This window comes from Stenella coeruleoalba (genome assembly GCF_951394435.1).
Source record: "Stenella coeruleoalba genome assembly, chromosome: 4".
Classification (NCBI taxonomy): domain Eukaryota; kingdom Metazoa; phylum Chordata; class Mammalia; order Artiodactyla; family Delphinidae; genus Stenella; species Stenella coeruleoalba.
The window spans coordinates 18966514-18981780 of record NC_137149.1 but is presented as its reverse complement, the minus strand read 5'-3'; the positions used below and the strand labels follow the sequence as shown (position 1 = coordinate 18981780).

Here is a 15267-nt window from a genome sequence, read left to right as displayed (position 1 = left end):
CTATATGTTGGCCATTTGTATGGTCTTCTCTGAAGAAATGTTTGTTCAAGTATTTTGCTTGTGGTTTTTTTGTTTTTTTTTTCTTCCGGTACGCGGGCCTCTCACTGCTGTGGCCTCTCCCGTTGCGGAGCACAGGTTCCGGACGCGTAGGCTCAGCGGCCATGGCTCACGGGCCGAGCCGCTCCACAGCATGTGGGATCTTCCCGGACCGGGGCACGAACCCGTGTCCCCTGCATCGGCAGGCGGACTCTCAACCACGGCGCCACCAGGGAAGCCCTTTGCTTGTGTTTTAATTGCGTTGTTTTGTTTTATTATTATTGAGTTGTAGGAGTTCCTTATATATTTTGGATATTAACTCCTTATCAGGTGTATGGTTTGCAGGTATATTCTCTCATTCTGTAGGTTGCCTTTCATTCTGCTGATTGTTCTTTGCTCTACAAAAGCTTTTTAGTTTTGGTGTAGTCCCACTTGTCAATTTTTGCTTTTGTTGACTGTGCGATTGGTGTCATATCCAAAAACCATTGCCAAGATCAGTGTCAAGAAGCTTTTCCTCTATGTTTTCTTCTAGGAGTTTTACAGTTTCAGATCTTACATTTAAGTCTTTAATCCATTTTGAGTTGTTGTTTGCATGTGGTTTAATATAAGGGTCCAATCGCATTCTTTTGCATGTGGATATTCAGTTTTCTGTACATAATTTGTTCACAAGATTATTCTTCTCCATTGTCTATTATTGGCACCTTTACTGAAAAGTAATTATATTTGCATGAGTTTATTTCTTGTCTTTCTATTCTGTTCCATTGATTTATATGTCTGTCTTTATACCAATATCATACTGGGTTTTTTTGTTTGTTTGTTATTTTGCTTTTTTTTTTTTTTACAGCTTTATTGGAGTATAATTGCTTTACAATGGTGTGTTAGTTTCTGCATTATAACAAAGTGAATCAGTTATACATATACGTATGTTCCCATATCTCTTCCCTCTTGCATCTCCCTCCCTCCCACCCTCCCTATCCCACCCCTCTAGGTGGTCACAAAGCACCGAGCTGATCTCCCTGTGCTATGCGGCTGCTTCCCACTAGCTGTCTGTTTTACGTTTGGTAGTGTATATATGTCCATGCCACTCTCTCACTTTGTCCCAGCTTACCCTTCCCCCTCCCCATATCCTCAAGTCCATTCTCTAGTAGGTCCGTGTCTTTATTCCTGTCTTACTCCTAAGTTCTTCATGACATTTTTTTTTCTTAAATTCCATATATATGTGTTAGCATACGGTATTTGTCTTTCTCTTTCTGACTTACTTCACTCTGTATGACAGACTCTGGTCCATCCACCTCATTACAAATAGCTCAATTTCATTTCTTTATATGGCTGAGTAATATTCCATTGTATATATGTGCCACATCTTCTTTATGCATTCATCCGATGATGGATACTTAGGTTGCTTCCATCTCAGGGCTATTGTAAATAGAGCTGCAATGAACATTTTGGTACATGACTCTTTTTGAATTATGGTTTTCTCAGGGTATATGCCCAGTAGTGGGATTGATGGGTCATATGGTAGTTTTATTTGTACTTTTTTAAGGAACCTCCATACTGTTCTCCATAGTGGCTGTACCAATTCACATTCGCACCAGCAGTGAAAGAGTGTCCCCTTTTCTCCACACCCTCTCCAGCACTTAATGTTTCTAGATTTTTTGATGATGGCCATTCTGACCTGTGTGAGATGATATCTCATTGTAGTTTTGATTTGCATTTCTCTAATGATTAATGATGTTGAGCATTCTTTCATGTGTGTGTTGGCAGTCTGTATATCTTCTTTGGAGAAATGTCTATTTAGATATTCTGCCCATTTTTGGATTGGGTTGTTTGTTTTTTTGTTATTGAGCTGCATGAGCTGCTTATAAATTTTGGAGATTAATCCTTTGTCAGTTGCTTCATTTGCAAATATTTTCTCCCATTCTGAGGGTTGTCTTTTGGTCTTGTTTATGATGTCCTTTTCTGTGCAAAAGCTTTGAAGTTTCATTAGGTCCCATTTATTTATTTTTGTTTTTATTTCCATTTCTCTAGGAGGTGGGTCAAAAAGGATCTTGCTGTGATTTATGTCCTAGAGTGTTCTGCCTGTGTTTTCCTCTAAGAGTTTGATAGTTTCTGGCCTTACATTTAGCTCTTTAATCCATTTTGAGCTTATCTTTGTGTATGGTGTCATGGAGTGATCTAATCTTATACTTTTACATGTACCTGTCCAGTTTTCCCAGCACCACTTATTGAAGAGGCTGTCCTTTCTCCCCTGTACATTCCTGCCTCCTTTATCAAAGATAAGGTGACCATATGTGTGTTGGTTTATCTCTGGGCTTTCTATCCTCTTCCATTGATCTATCTTTCTGTTTTTGTGCCAGTACCATACTATCTTGATTACTGTAGCTTTGTAGTATAGTCTCAAGGCAGAGAACCTGATTCCTCCAGCTCCATTTTTCATTCTCAAGATTGCTTTGGCTATTCGGGGTCTTTTGTGTTTCCATACAAGTTGTGAAATTTTTTGTTCTAGTTCTGTGAAAATGCCATTGGTAGTTTGATAGGGATTGCATTGAATCTGTAGATTGCTTTGGGTAGTAGAGACATTTTCACAATGTTGATTCTTCCAATCCAAGAACATGGTATATCTCTCCATCTATTTGTATCATCTTTAATTTCTTTCATCAGTGTCTTATAATTTTCTGCATACAGGTCTTTTGTCTCTTTAGGTAGGTTTATTCCTAGATATTTTATTCTTTTTGTTGCAATGGGAAATGGGAGTGATTTCTTGATTTCACTTTCAGATTTTTCATCATTAGTGTATAGGAATGTCAGAGATTTCTGTGCATTAATTTTGTATCCTGCTACTTTACCAAATTCATTGATTAGCTCTAGTAGTTTTCTGGTAGCATCTTTAGGATTCTCTATGTATAGTATCATGTCATCTGCAAACAGTGACAGCTTTACTTCTTCTTTTCTGATTTGGATTTGTTTTATTTCCTTTTCTTCTCTGATTGCTGTGGCTAAAACTTCCAAAACTATGTTGAATAAGAATGGTGAGAGTGGGCAACCTTGTCTTGTTCCTGATTGTAGTGGAAATGTTTTCAGTTTTTCACCATTGAGTACGATGTTGGCTGTGGGTTTGTCATATATGGCCTTTATTATGTTGAGGACAGTTCCCTCTATGCCTACTTTCTGCAGGATTTTTATCATAAATGGGTATTGAATTTTGTGAAAAGCTTTCTCTGCATCTATTGAGATGATCATATGGTTTTTCTCCTTCAGTTTGTTAATATGGTGTATCACGTTGATTGATTTGAAGAATCCTTGCATTCCTGGAATAAACCCCACTTGATCATGGTGTATGATCCTTTTAATGGGCTGTTGGATTCTGTTTGCTAGTATTTTGTTGAGGATTTTTGCATCTATATTCATCAGTAATATTGGCCTGTAGTTTTCTTTCTTTGTGACATCCTTGTCTGGTTTTGGTATAAGGGTGATGGGGCCTCATAAAATGAGTTTGGGAGTGTTCCTCCCTCTGCTATATTTTGGAAGAGTTTGAGAAGGATAGGTGTTAGCTCTTCTCTAAATGTTTGTAGAATTCTCCTGTGAAGCCATCTGGTCCTGGGCTTTTGTTTGTTGGAAGATTTTTAATCACAGTTTCAATTTCAGTGCTTGTGATCGGTCTGTTCGTATTTTCTATTTCTTCCTGATGCAGTCTTGGCAGTTGTGCATTTCTAAGAATTTGTCCATTTCTTCCAGGTTGTCCATTTTATTGGCATAGAGTTGCTTGTAGTAATCTCTCATGATCTTTTGTATTTCTGCAGTGTCAGTTGTTACTTCTCCTTTTTCATTTCTAATTCTATTGATTTGAGTCTTCTCCCTTTTTTTATTGATGAGTCTGGCTAATAGTTTATCTATTTTGTTTATCTTCTCAAGGAAGCAGCTTTTAGTTTTATTGTTCTTTGCTATTGTTTCCTTCATTTCTTTTTCATTTATTTCTCATCTGATTTTTATGATTTCTTTCCTTCTGCTAACTTTGAGGTTTTTTTGTTCTTCTTTCTCTAATTGCTTTAGGTGCAAGGTTAGGTTGTTTATTTGAGATGTTTCCTGTTTCTTAAGGTAGGATTGTATTGCTATAAACTTCCTTCTTAGAACTGCTTTTGCTGCATCCCATAGGTTTTGGGTTGTCATGCTTCCATTGTTATTTGTTTCTAGGTATTTTTTGATTTCCTCTTTGATTTCTACAGTGATCACTTCGTTATTAAGTAGTGTATTGTTTAGCCTCCATGTGTTTGTGTTTTTTACAGATCTTTTCCTGTAATTGATATCTAGTCTCATAGCGTTGTGGTCAGAAAAGATACTTGTTACAATTTAAATTTTCTTAAATTTACCAAGGCTTGATCTGTGACCCAAGATATGATCTATCCTGGAGAATGTTCCATGAGCACTTGAGAAAAATGTGTATTCTGTTGTTTTTGGATGGAATGTCCTATAGATATCAATTAAGTCCATGTTGTTTAATGTATCATTTAAAGCTTGTGATTCCTTATTTATTTTCAGTTTAGATGATCTGTCCATTGGTGAAAGTGGGGTGTTAAAGTCCCCTACTATGAATGTGTTCCTGTCGATTTCCCCTTTTATGGCTGTTAGTATTTGCCTTATGTATTGAGGTGCTCCTTTGTTGAGTGCATAAATATTTACAATTGTTATATCTTCTTGGATCGATCCCTTGATCATTATGTAGTGTCCTTCTTTGTCTTTTGTAATAGTCTTTATTTTAAAGTCTATTTTGTCTGATATGAGAATTGCTACTCCAGCTTCCTTTTGGTCTCCATTTGCATGGAATATCTTTTTCCATCCCCTCATTTTCAGTCTGTATGTGTCTCTAGGTCTGAAGTGGGTCTCTTGTAGACAGCATATATATGGGTCTTGTTTTTGTATCCATTCAGCCAATCTGTGTCTTTTGGTGGGAGCATTTAATCCATTTATGTTTAAGGTAATTATCAATATGTATGTTCCTATTCCCATTTTCTTAATTGTTTTGGGTTCGTTATTTTAGGTCTTTCCTTCTCTTGTGTTTCTTGCCTAGAGAAGTTCCTTTAGCATTTGTTGTAAAGCTGTTTTGGTGGTATTGAACTCTCTCAGCTTTTGCTTGTCTGTAAAGGTTTTAATTTCTCCATCAAATCTGAATGAGATCCTTGCTGGGTAGAGTAATGTTGGTTGTAGGTTTTTCTCCTTCATCACTTTAAATATGTCCTGCCAGTCCCTTCTGGCTTGCAGAGTTTCTGCTGAAAGATCACCTGTTAACCTTGTGGGGATTCCCTTGTTTGTTATTTGTTGTTTTTCCCTTGCTGCTTTTAATATGTTTTCTTTGTATTTAATTTACGACAGTTTGATTAATATGTGTCTTGGCGTATTTCTCCTTGGATTTATCCTGAATGGGACTCTCTTTGCTTCCTGGACTTGATTAACTATTTCCTTTCCCATATTAGGCAAGTTTTCAACTATAATTTCTTCAAATATTTTCTCAGTCCCTTTCTTTTTCTCTTCTTCTTATGGAACCCCTATAATTCAAATGTTGGTGCGTTTAATGTTGTCCCAGAGGTCTCTGAGACTGTCCTCAGTTCTTTTCATTCTTTTTTCTTTATTCTGCTCTGCAATAGTTATTTCCACTATTTTAATTCCAGGTCACTTATCCGTTCTTCTGCCTCAGTTATTCTGCTATTGAGTCTATCTAGAGTATTTTTAATTTCATTTATTTTGTTGTTCATCGTTTCTTGTTTCATCTTTAGTTCTTCTAGTTTCTTGTTACATGTTTCTTGCATTTTGTCTATTCTTTTCAAGACTTTGGATCATCTTTACTATCATTATTCTCAATTCTTTTTCAGGTAGATTGCCTATTTCCTCTTCTTTTGTTAGGTCTGATGCCTATTTCCTCTTCTTTTGTTAGGTCTGATAGGTCTGATAGATTGCCTATTTCCTCTTCTTTTGTTAGGTCTGATGGGTTTTATCTTGCTTCTTCATCTGCTGTGTGTTTTTCTGTCTTCTCATTTTGCTTATCTTACTGTGTTTGGGGTCTCCTTTTTGCAGGCTGCAGGTTCGTAGTTCCCGTTGTTTTTGGTGTCTGTCCCCAGTGGCTAAAGTTGGTTCAGTGGGTTGTGTAGGCTTCCTGGTGGAGGGGACTAGTGCCTGTGTTCCGGTGGATGAGGCTGGATCTTGTCTTTCTGGTGGGCAGGTCCACATCTGGTGGTGTGTTTTGGGGTGTCTGTGGACTTATTATTATTTTAGGCAGCCTCTCTGCTAATGGGTGGCGTTGTGTTCCTGTCTTGCTACTTGTTTGACGTAGGGTGACCAGCAGTGTAGCTTGCTGGTCGTTGAGTATAGCTGGGTGCTGGTGTTGAGATGGAGATCTCTGGGAGATTTTCACTGTTTGATATTATGTGGAGCTGGGAGGTCTCTTGTGGACCAGTGTCCTGAAGTTGGCTCTCCCACCTCAGAGGCACAGCACTGACTCCTGGCTGCAGCACCAAGAGCCTTTCATGCACACGGCTCAGAATAAAAGGGAGAAAATGTAGAAAGAAAAAGAAAGAAAGAAAGAAAGGAGAGAGGGAGGGAGGAAGGAAGGAAAGAAAGAAAGAAGGAAGATAAAATAAAATAAAGTTATTAAAATAAAAAAGTTATTAAGAAAAAAAAATTTTTTTAAGAAAAAAAACGGACAGAACCCTAGGGCAAATGGTGGAAGCAAAGCTATACAGACAAAATCTCATACAGAAACATACACACTCACAAAAAGAGGAAAAGGGGAAAAAATCATAAATCTTGCTCTCAAAGTCCACCTCCTCAGTTTGGGTTGATTGGTTGTCTATTCATGTATTCCACAGATGCAGGGTACATCAAGTTGATTGTGGAGATTTAATCCGCTGCTTCTGAGGCTGCTGGGAGATATTTCCTTTTCTCTTCTTTGTTCTCACAGCTCCCAGGGCTCAGCTTTGGATTTGGCCCCACCTCTGCGTGTAGGTCGCCGGAGGGCGTCTGTTATTTGCTCAGACAGAACAGGGTTAAAGGAGCAGCTGCTTGGGGGAATCTGGCTCACTCAGGCCAGGGGAAGGGAGGGGTACGGAGTGCGGGGCGAGCCTGTGGCGGCAGAGGCCAGCATGACGTTGCACCAGCCTGAGGCGCGCCGTGCTTTTTTACGGGGAAGTTGTCCCTGAATCCCGGGACCCCGGCAGTGGTGGGCTGCACAGGCTCCCCGGAAGCGGGGTGTGGATAGTGACCTGTAGTCACACACAGGCTTCTTGGTGGCGGCAGCAGCAGCCTTAGCGTCTCATGCCCGTCTCTGGGGTCCGCGCTTTTAGCCGCGGCTCGCGCCCGTCTCTGGAGCTCCTTTAAGCAGCGCTCTTAATCCCCTCTCCTCGCGCACCAGGAAACAAAGAGGGAAGAAAAAGTCTCTTGCCTCTTCGGCAGGTCCAGACTTTTCCCCGGACTCCCTCCCAGCTAGCTGTGGTGCACTAACCCCCTGCAGGCTGTGTTCACGCCGCCAGCCCCAGTCCTCTCCCTGCGCTCCGACCGAAGCCCGAGCCTCAGCTCCCAGCCCCCGCCCGCCCCGGCGGGTGAGCAGACAAGCCTCTCTGGCTGGTGAGTGCCGGTTGCACCCATCCTCTGTGCGGGAATCTCTCTGCTTTGCCCTCTGCACCCCTGTTGCTGTGCTCTCCTCCGCGGCTCCGAAGCTTCCCCCCCCCACCACCCGCAGTCTCCGCCCACGAAGGGACTTCCTAGTGTGTGGAAACCTTTCCTCCTTTACAGCTCCCTCCCACTGGTGCAGGTCCCGCCCCTATCCTTTTGTCTCTGTTTATTCTTTTTTCTTTTGCTCTACCCAGGTACGTGGGGACTTTCTTGCCTTTTGGGAGGTCTGAGGTCTTCTGCCAGCCTTCAGTAAGTGTTCTGTAGGAGTTGTTCCACGTGTAGATGTATTTCTGGTGTATCTGTGGGGAGGAAGGTGATCGCATCTTACTCTTCTGCCATCTTCCCCTCGTCCCTATCATACTGTTTTAATTACTGTAGCTTTGTAATATATTTTGAAATCAGGAAGTATGATGGCTCCATCTTTGTTCTTCTTTCTCAAGATTGCTTTGGCTATTTGGGGACTTTAATGGTTCCAAATGAATTTTAATATTTTTTTCTATTTATATAAAAAATGTCATTGGGATTTTGATGGGGATAACATTTAATCTATAGATAACTTTGTTTAGTGTGGACCTTAAACAATATTAATTCTTCCCATTCATGAAAGTAGAATGCCTTTTCATTTATTTGTGTCTTCTTTAATTTATTTTACCAATGTTCTGTAGTTTTCAAGTCTTTCACCTCTGTGGTTAAATTTATTCCTAAGTATTTTATTCTTTTTGACACTATTATAAATGGAATTTTTTTCTTAATTTCTTTTTCAAATAACTCATTGATAGTGTATAGAAATGGAACTGATTTTTGTGTGCTGGTTTTGTATCCTGCAACTTTCCTGAATTTATTAGTTCTAATGCTTATTTTGTGGAGTGTTTAGGGTTTTCTACATATTATGTCATCTGCAAAGAGGGATAATTTTACTTCTTCATTTCCTATTTAGATTCTTTTTATTTCTTTTCCTTGCCTAATTGCTCTGTCTAGAACTTTCAGTACTATGTTGAATAGTGTGGCAAGAGTGGGCATCCTTGTCTTGTTAATGATCTTAGAGGAAAAGATTTCAGTTTTTCACTGTTGAGTATGGTATTAGCTATGGGCTTATCATATATGGCCTTTATTATGTTGAGGTGAATTTCTTCATTATTTCTTTAAATAAGCTTTCTGTCCCTTTTTTTCTTTTCTCCTTCTTATACTCTGTAATGTGTGTATTGGTTCATTTGATGATGTCCCATAGGTTCCTTAGGCTTTCTTCACTCTTTCATTATTTTTTCTTTGTGTTTCTCTGAGTGATTTCAAATGACTTGTCTTCAAGTTCACTGATTCGTCTGCTTGATCAAGTCTGATACTGAAGCTCTGTATTGAATTTTTCAGTGTAATTATCAAATTCTTGAGCTCCAGAATTTCTGTTTGGTTCTTTGTTACAGTTTTGTTTTTTGGGTTTGTTTTTTTTTACCATTGTTGATATTGTCACTTTTTCATGTATTGTTTTCCTGGTTTCATTTACAGTAAACTCTCTACATATGATTTAGTTCCATTCTGAGATCGAGTTCATAAGTCCAATTTGTTTGTAAGTCCAACAAAGTTAGCCTACATACCCAACTAACACAATCAGCTGTATACTGCTGCTTTTACACTTGCTTCCAGACATCCTGTTGAGTATGATATTAGCTATGGCAAGGATGCCCACTCTTGCCACTTCTATTCAACATAGTACTGAAAATACTAGCCAGAGCAATTAGGGAAGGAAAAGAAATAAAAAGCATCTGTATTATTGTACTCTATACAGTAGTGTACAGTAAAGTACAAAAAAGCACAACCACTTGTAGAGGATGCATGCACTTGACAACGTATGCCAGACACGTGAACTAACTTACATGATTGGACACGAGAAAACATGTTCACATCTTTGAAAGTTCCCAACTTGAAGGTTCATATGTTGGGGACTTACTGTAGTTGTCTATCTGTGTTCTTTTGTAACTCACTGAACTTCTTTAAGATGATTACTTTGAATTATTTGTCAAGAAATACATAGATCTCCATTTCTTTAGGGTTGGTTACTGGAGGTATATTTTGTTCCTTTGGTTGTGTCATGTTTCCCTGAATCTTTGTGTTTCTTATAGCTTTGCATTGGCGTCTGCACATATGAAGAAACAGCCACCTCTCCCAGTCTTTTTGGATTGGCTTCAATAAGGAAAAATCTTCACCAATCATACTGCCTAGAGTTTCTGGGAGATTCTCAAACCTTTTCTATGAATGTGCGTACTCCATTCTCCCTTCTTCCTGCAGAAACATCTTTGGTGTTGTTTTGGTTTGTCTGTTTTCAGCCTGCAAAGCTCAAAATTATTGGACTCTCAACAAACTTAGATTATAGGCCATAGACAGAAAAGGCCTCTCTTGTTTTCTTCTTTCTCTGCCAACAGATGGGCCACCTTTAGTCCCTACTTCTCTCTTTCTTATAGAGTTTTACCAAGGCAGAAAGAAGCAGCTGATCCATTCTAACATTCCTAATTTTTCCTGTCATTTCCCTGGATACTGTAGCTTTAGTAGGTATGTCTGCCCCCAAGGTAAAAGAGTTTTACCAACTTTTTCCCAAGCAAGGTTCTAGAACCTCTCAGTGAGGAACAATATCAGGGTGCACGTTGCCATTAGTCCCACATTCTCTACTCGACAAATTTCACATCACATTTTAGAGTCTGAGACTTGTAGCACTTTAGTTTCATGTACCAAACTCTGTATCAGATAGGATACCTCCAGCTTTAAGTAACAGACGCCCTACTTCGAATTGGCCTGAATACCAATGACATGTATTTCATATATTAGGAAGTCTAAAAGTAGGGTAGACTCCAGAGCCAACTGATTCAACACCTTAGAGAGGTCATCAAGGATCCATATTCTCTGCTGCCACAGTGTTGGCTTCCTGCTAAGACTAGTTACTCTCGTGAACATAATATGGCTGCCAGCAGAAACTAGAATAATGCGCGTCCTTGTTTATATCCAGTAGGAGAGTGAAACTAGCTCCATTTCCCAGAAACTCAAGTAGGTCCTTGATCTCAATTGTCTTAGGCCTGCCCTTCCCCCAGTTAACCAGTTCCAAGGGTGATAGTCTTATTGTGATTGGCTTTCACTGACCTTCTGCATGTATGAGTAGATATTGGCAGAAAAATTGATTGACAAAGCTATGTATTTGTTATCTCTCTTTTGGCTTAAGTTATTGTCGACAACCAACACTTTTATAATTCAGTAACGCTAGGTAGACTCCCTGTATCATTTAGAAAAGCTTCAAGGTTGAAAGTGGCAAAACCCCAATATAGTGGCTTTAAAAAAAATAGGGTATTATTTGTGTCATATAAGAAATCTGGTCATATGTACTTGCTGTTTTGGCTCAGTAGCTTGACAATGTCAAGGTTAATGTCTGATTCTCAGCCTTTTTTATATACATCTGTCACCTCATGGTGACAAAATGGTCACTGCATTCCAAATATCAAGTTTATATTTTAAGCAGGAAGAAGAGGGAAGGGTGATCTTACTTACATACTATCAGCCAGAACTAATGACCCATGGCCACCCCCAGCTGGTAGGTGACTGTGGAGAAGGGGTTGGGGTAAGCCAAACACAATGTCTGCTGCATATTGACCACTGGATAAAGTACGTAAGCATATATAGTTTAGTACAGAGTAATTTATTTTCTTCCAGAAGCTAGAAATGAGTATCTGGTGATAGGCATAAGGATCTAGATAGGCCCAATCTAGCTGCCCCATCCTATCAGAATGCTTCAGGCAGTCTACCTGTGGCAGCTCTCCTGGACTTGGGAGAATGTATGCTATCCATGGCCTCCTGCTACCTTGTGGTTTTTAGCTCAGCTTCTGAGTTCCCATCCATAGGAGTCCAATTGATTGGGAAATTGAATCACAATTGATGCTGCAGGAAGCTGTGGTGGACCTTGTTTCTTGTTACCCCGTAAATAGCCACATGATCTATTCTCATAACTCCTCCCAATGTCCATGTGGGGAATAAGGGATTCTTTGAGCCTCCCTTTCCTCCTCTGCCCCCCAAAGTTGCCTTTGTTCTTTTAGGATTGGCAAGCTCTGATAGACTTTGGAGAGGACCTTGCCTCCTTGCCTAAGCCTCAAGAACTATCCTCTTCTTAGCTTCAACTCTCTTATCTTCTCTCTTGTTATCTCTATATCTCACTGGACAGTGGGTGTGAAGAGGCTACAGTAGAGGGAAAAAGGATTATAGCAAAGGGGACTTCATTTTGACCTTCATTAAGTCCTGCTTTGTTCCCACAGCATCTAAGAGCTGGATGCAGAATAGGGCAAGACTGGAAGGCCTACTTCCCATACCTCCACCATTCCCAAGCTAGCCCTACTCTGAACAGAGAGGAAAGATTGAAACCCTTCGATGACTCAGCAATAGTCAAACCCTCTTGGAATCCTAGAGCTACTTGGAACCAAGGCAGCAAATAAGAGGTAATTGTCTTTTGTTGCCTTCAGTTCTTATTTTCTGTGTCAGAACAGAGCATCACTCTCTTCCATAACAACTTTCCTTCTGAGCCTTTTTCGTAAATCTTGTCATGGAATTCCATCCCTGCCTACCAGCATCACATGCACACACTAGTAATCCTGTTCTAAGGCAAAGAGAAGTAGAAAACTATTCTAGATTTCTGAGTCTAGGGAACTTGCTAATAAATGGTTTTTCACAACTGGAGCTTGAGGGAAGATGGTATGTATTTTCCTTTTTTTTTGGAAACTGGACATTCATCAGAGAAGTCATATACAGGTAGAAAGTCAACATCAGAGTCCACACACAACTCTTATGAACAGATACAGCTTTCAAGGCAACGAGGATTACATAGTTGGAAGTGTCCAGAACCAAAGAAGCTAAGTGGTGACAGCCTTTTACACATATCCAAGACTCCCTGTGCTCTTCTTCTCCAGACACTTCAGGTTTTGGCCAAAAGGTGTAAGTTTAAAATAGGCATGGATTGTTTGGAATGGCAGAATTCTTATAAGGGTGGTTTTTTTTTTTCATCCCAGTGCTGGGCATATATCTGTTTGCTATGCTCAGAAGCAGGCGTGTGGTTCCTGGATCCTTCAACAGCTGTTGGTATCCTAACAGTCTCTCAGTACTATCTCAGTACAGGAGAGAAAATCAGGTGTCCTTGATTTAAAAACAGATTCCTGAGTCCCTGAATAGGTTATCTCAGGAATGAATCTTAAAGATGCTACAAAGGGGAAGGGGAAGGAAATCTTGAAAGTCAGTATGTTATTTTGCTATCTATGGAAAGAGTCCAACCCAGATCTTTTCACACAAATGCACCTCTGAATCCCATGTATCCAGCAGTGGAGTCCAGAGCTTTTGTTTTTAAAGTGATGGGTTTTTTCCTCCTGATTAAAAAATAATGCATGTTCATTGTAGCGATTTTGAAAAATATAAAAAGTACAAGGAAGACAAAAATTATCTGTAGTCCCATATGTCCAGCAATTATTACTCCTATCAGTTTGATGCATTCTTTAAAGTCTCCCGCTTCTTTCTCTGTCTCTCTCAATTCATGGCCCTGGCAAAGTTGGGATGATAACCGTATACATGATTTTGTATTCTGCTTTTTTCACCCAACATTATATTATAACTATTTTCTCAGGCAAATAAATATGTTTAAAACATCTTTTAAAATGATTTTGTAATATCAAATGACTGTATCAAATTTAATCATTTTCTTGATAATAATCCATACCGTTTCTGAACAATTTTAATAGTATTTATAGCATTTAAATAGCAGGTATATTAAAAATAAAATAAAGCATATGAAATGTTCACTGTCCTCTGCCAAATGCTGTAAAACATATAAAGAATTATAAGGCCAGTTTTCTGATCTCAAAGAGATTTTAGTTTATTATGGTATAACTTTTTAAAAATTAATTGTACCATATAGCTTAGTACTTAAACATAGAGTTTACAATTTAAAATAATTAGTACTTACAATTAATTATTTTAATTAGTATTTTAAAATACTGTTTATTCTACGTTCAGTCTACTTTCCAAAACTCTGTGAGGCAACTTACCATAAAAGAATAGCTAAAATAAAAGTGAAGATCATCCTAAGTAGAGGAAAAAGATAGGAACCAAGAGGAAGGTAAAGGAAGAAAGGAAGGTAGAGGAAGAAAGGAGAAAGAGACCAATGAAACCAGAAAACCTAATCTAAGAAAAATACTGCATGGGCTGAGAGACACCCAGCTTTTATTATCTAAAGTTCATTCCTTCAATTATTCATTTGTTCTTTCAGCTCACAAATAGTTATTGAGCACTTCCCATGTACCAGGAACTGAGTTAGGGGCTGGGAACAAGGATGAACAAAATAGACTTGTGCTCATAGAACCGGTATTTCACAAAGAGAGATACACTTTGTCCTAGCTCCTAATGACAGTATCCTCAGTGGAAAATTCAAATCTTCCACACTTCTTCATCTCTTATAGATCCTTAGAAGAAGCAATGGACTCTCAGTTAAGTCAAAATATTCAACATAAAGTTTGAAAAATATAGTTGAACAATGTAGGATTTGAAATAGAAATAATAAAGCTTGGAAAATCTAGAGTATGAATGCTTATCACATTCTTTATGAAATTTCATATGTAAATTATCCTATCTAGTCTTTTGATAATAATAATGCAGTTGACCATTTAAAATTTTTTTTTTAATTATCTAAGAAATCTGAACACATTACTGACATTTTGAAAAAGAGAAAACAAAATTCTCCCTTAAGGCCTTCACCTGGCCTAACCATTAATAACATTTATATATCTCTTTCCAATCTTTTAGATTGCCATATTTTACATACCTGTAATCATACAGTACATAAAATTGTCCTGGAATTGTTTTCACAAATCATTATATCATAAGCATTGTGTTAATCAGGGCTCTCTGGAGAAACAGAATATATATATTCATTATATATATATATATATATATATATATATATATATATATATATATATATATATATATATATATAAAGTGAATGAATGAGAGAGAGAGAGAGAGAATTGGCTCACCCAATTATTGAGGCTGGGAAGTCCCAAGAGCTGCAGCCAGCAAGCTGGAGACCAAGAAGAGCCAATGTTTCCATCCAAGTCTGAAGGCTGGAAAAGACCAATGTTCCACGCAATCAGTTAGGCAGGAGGAGTTCCCTCTTACTCAGCCTTTTTGTCCTGTTTAGGTTGTCAATTGATTGGATGAGGCCTACTCACACTAGGGAGGGCATTCTGCTTTATTCAGTCTACTGATTCAAAGGTTGATCTCATCCAGAAACACACTCACGGACAACACTGAGAATAACGGGCAGCAAATATCTGGACACCCACAGCCCAGTCAAGTTGACACAAAAAATTAACCATCAAAAGCATTTTGTATGATATATAGTTTTCATGAGCATAATTTACTTAGCCATTTCGGATTACGGTATTTTTTACTGTTTCTTGTTTTTTCCCACTTATAATTAACACCATGATGGACATGTTCATGATACGAATATTTCCATATTTAAAACCATTTCTTTGAAAAACCCCCAGATGAGTTTCTTTT

General features: G+C 38.7%; 1 protein-coding gene across 1 annotated transcript in view; it reads left to right on the top strand.

The window, feature by feature from the left end:
• Positions 1 to 12102, top strand: part of ADAD1 (adenosine deaminase domain containing 1) — a 110428-nt gene extending 98326 nt beyond the window's left edge. The window contains exon 14 of the transcript XR_013828239.1: positions 11979 to 12102. The gene's annotated coding sequence lies outside the window, so the exon portion shown is untranslated. The remainder of the gene's footprint in view (positions 1 to 11978) is intronic.
• The last annotated feature ends 3165 nt before the right edge of the window (positions 12103 to 15267 follow it).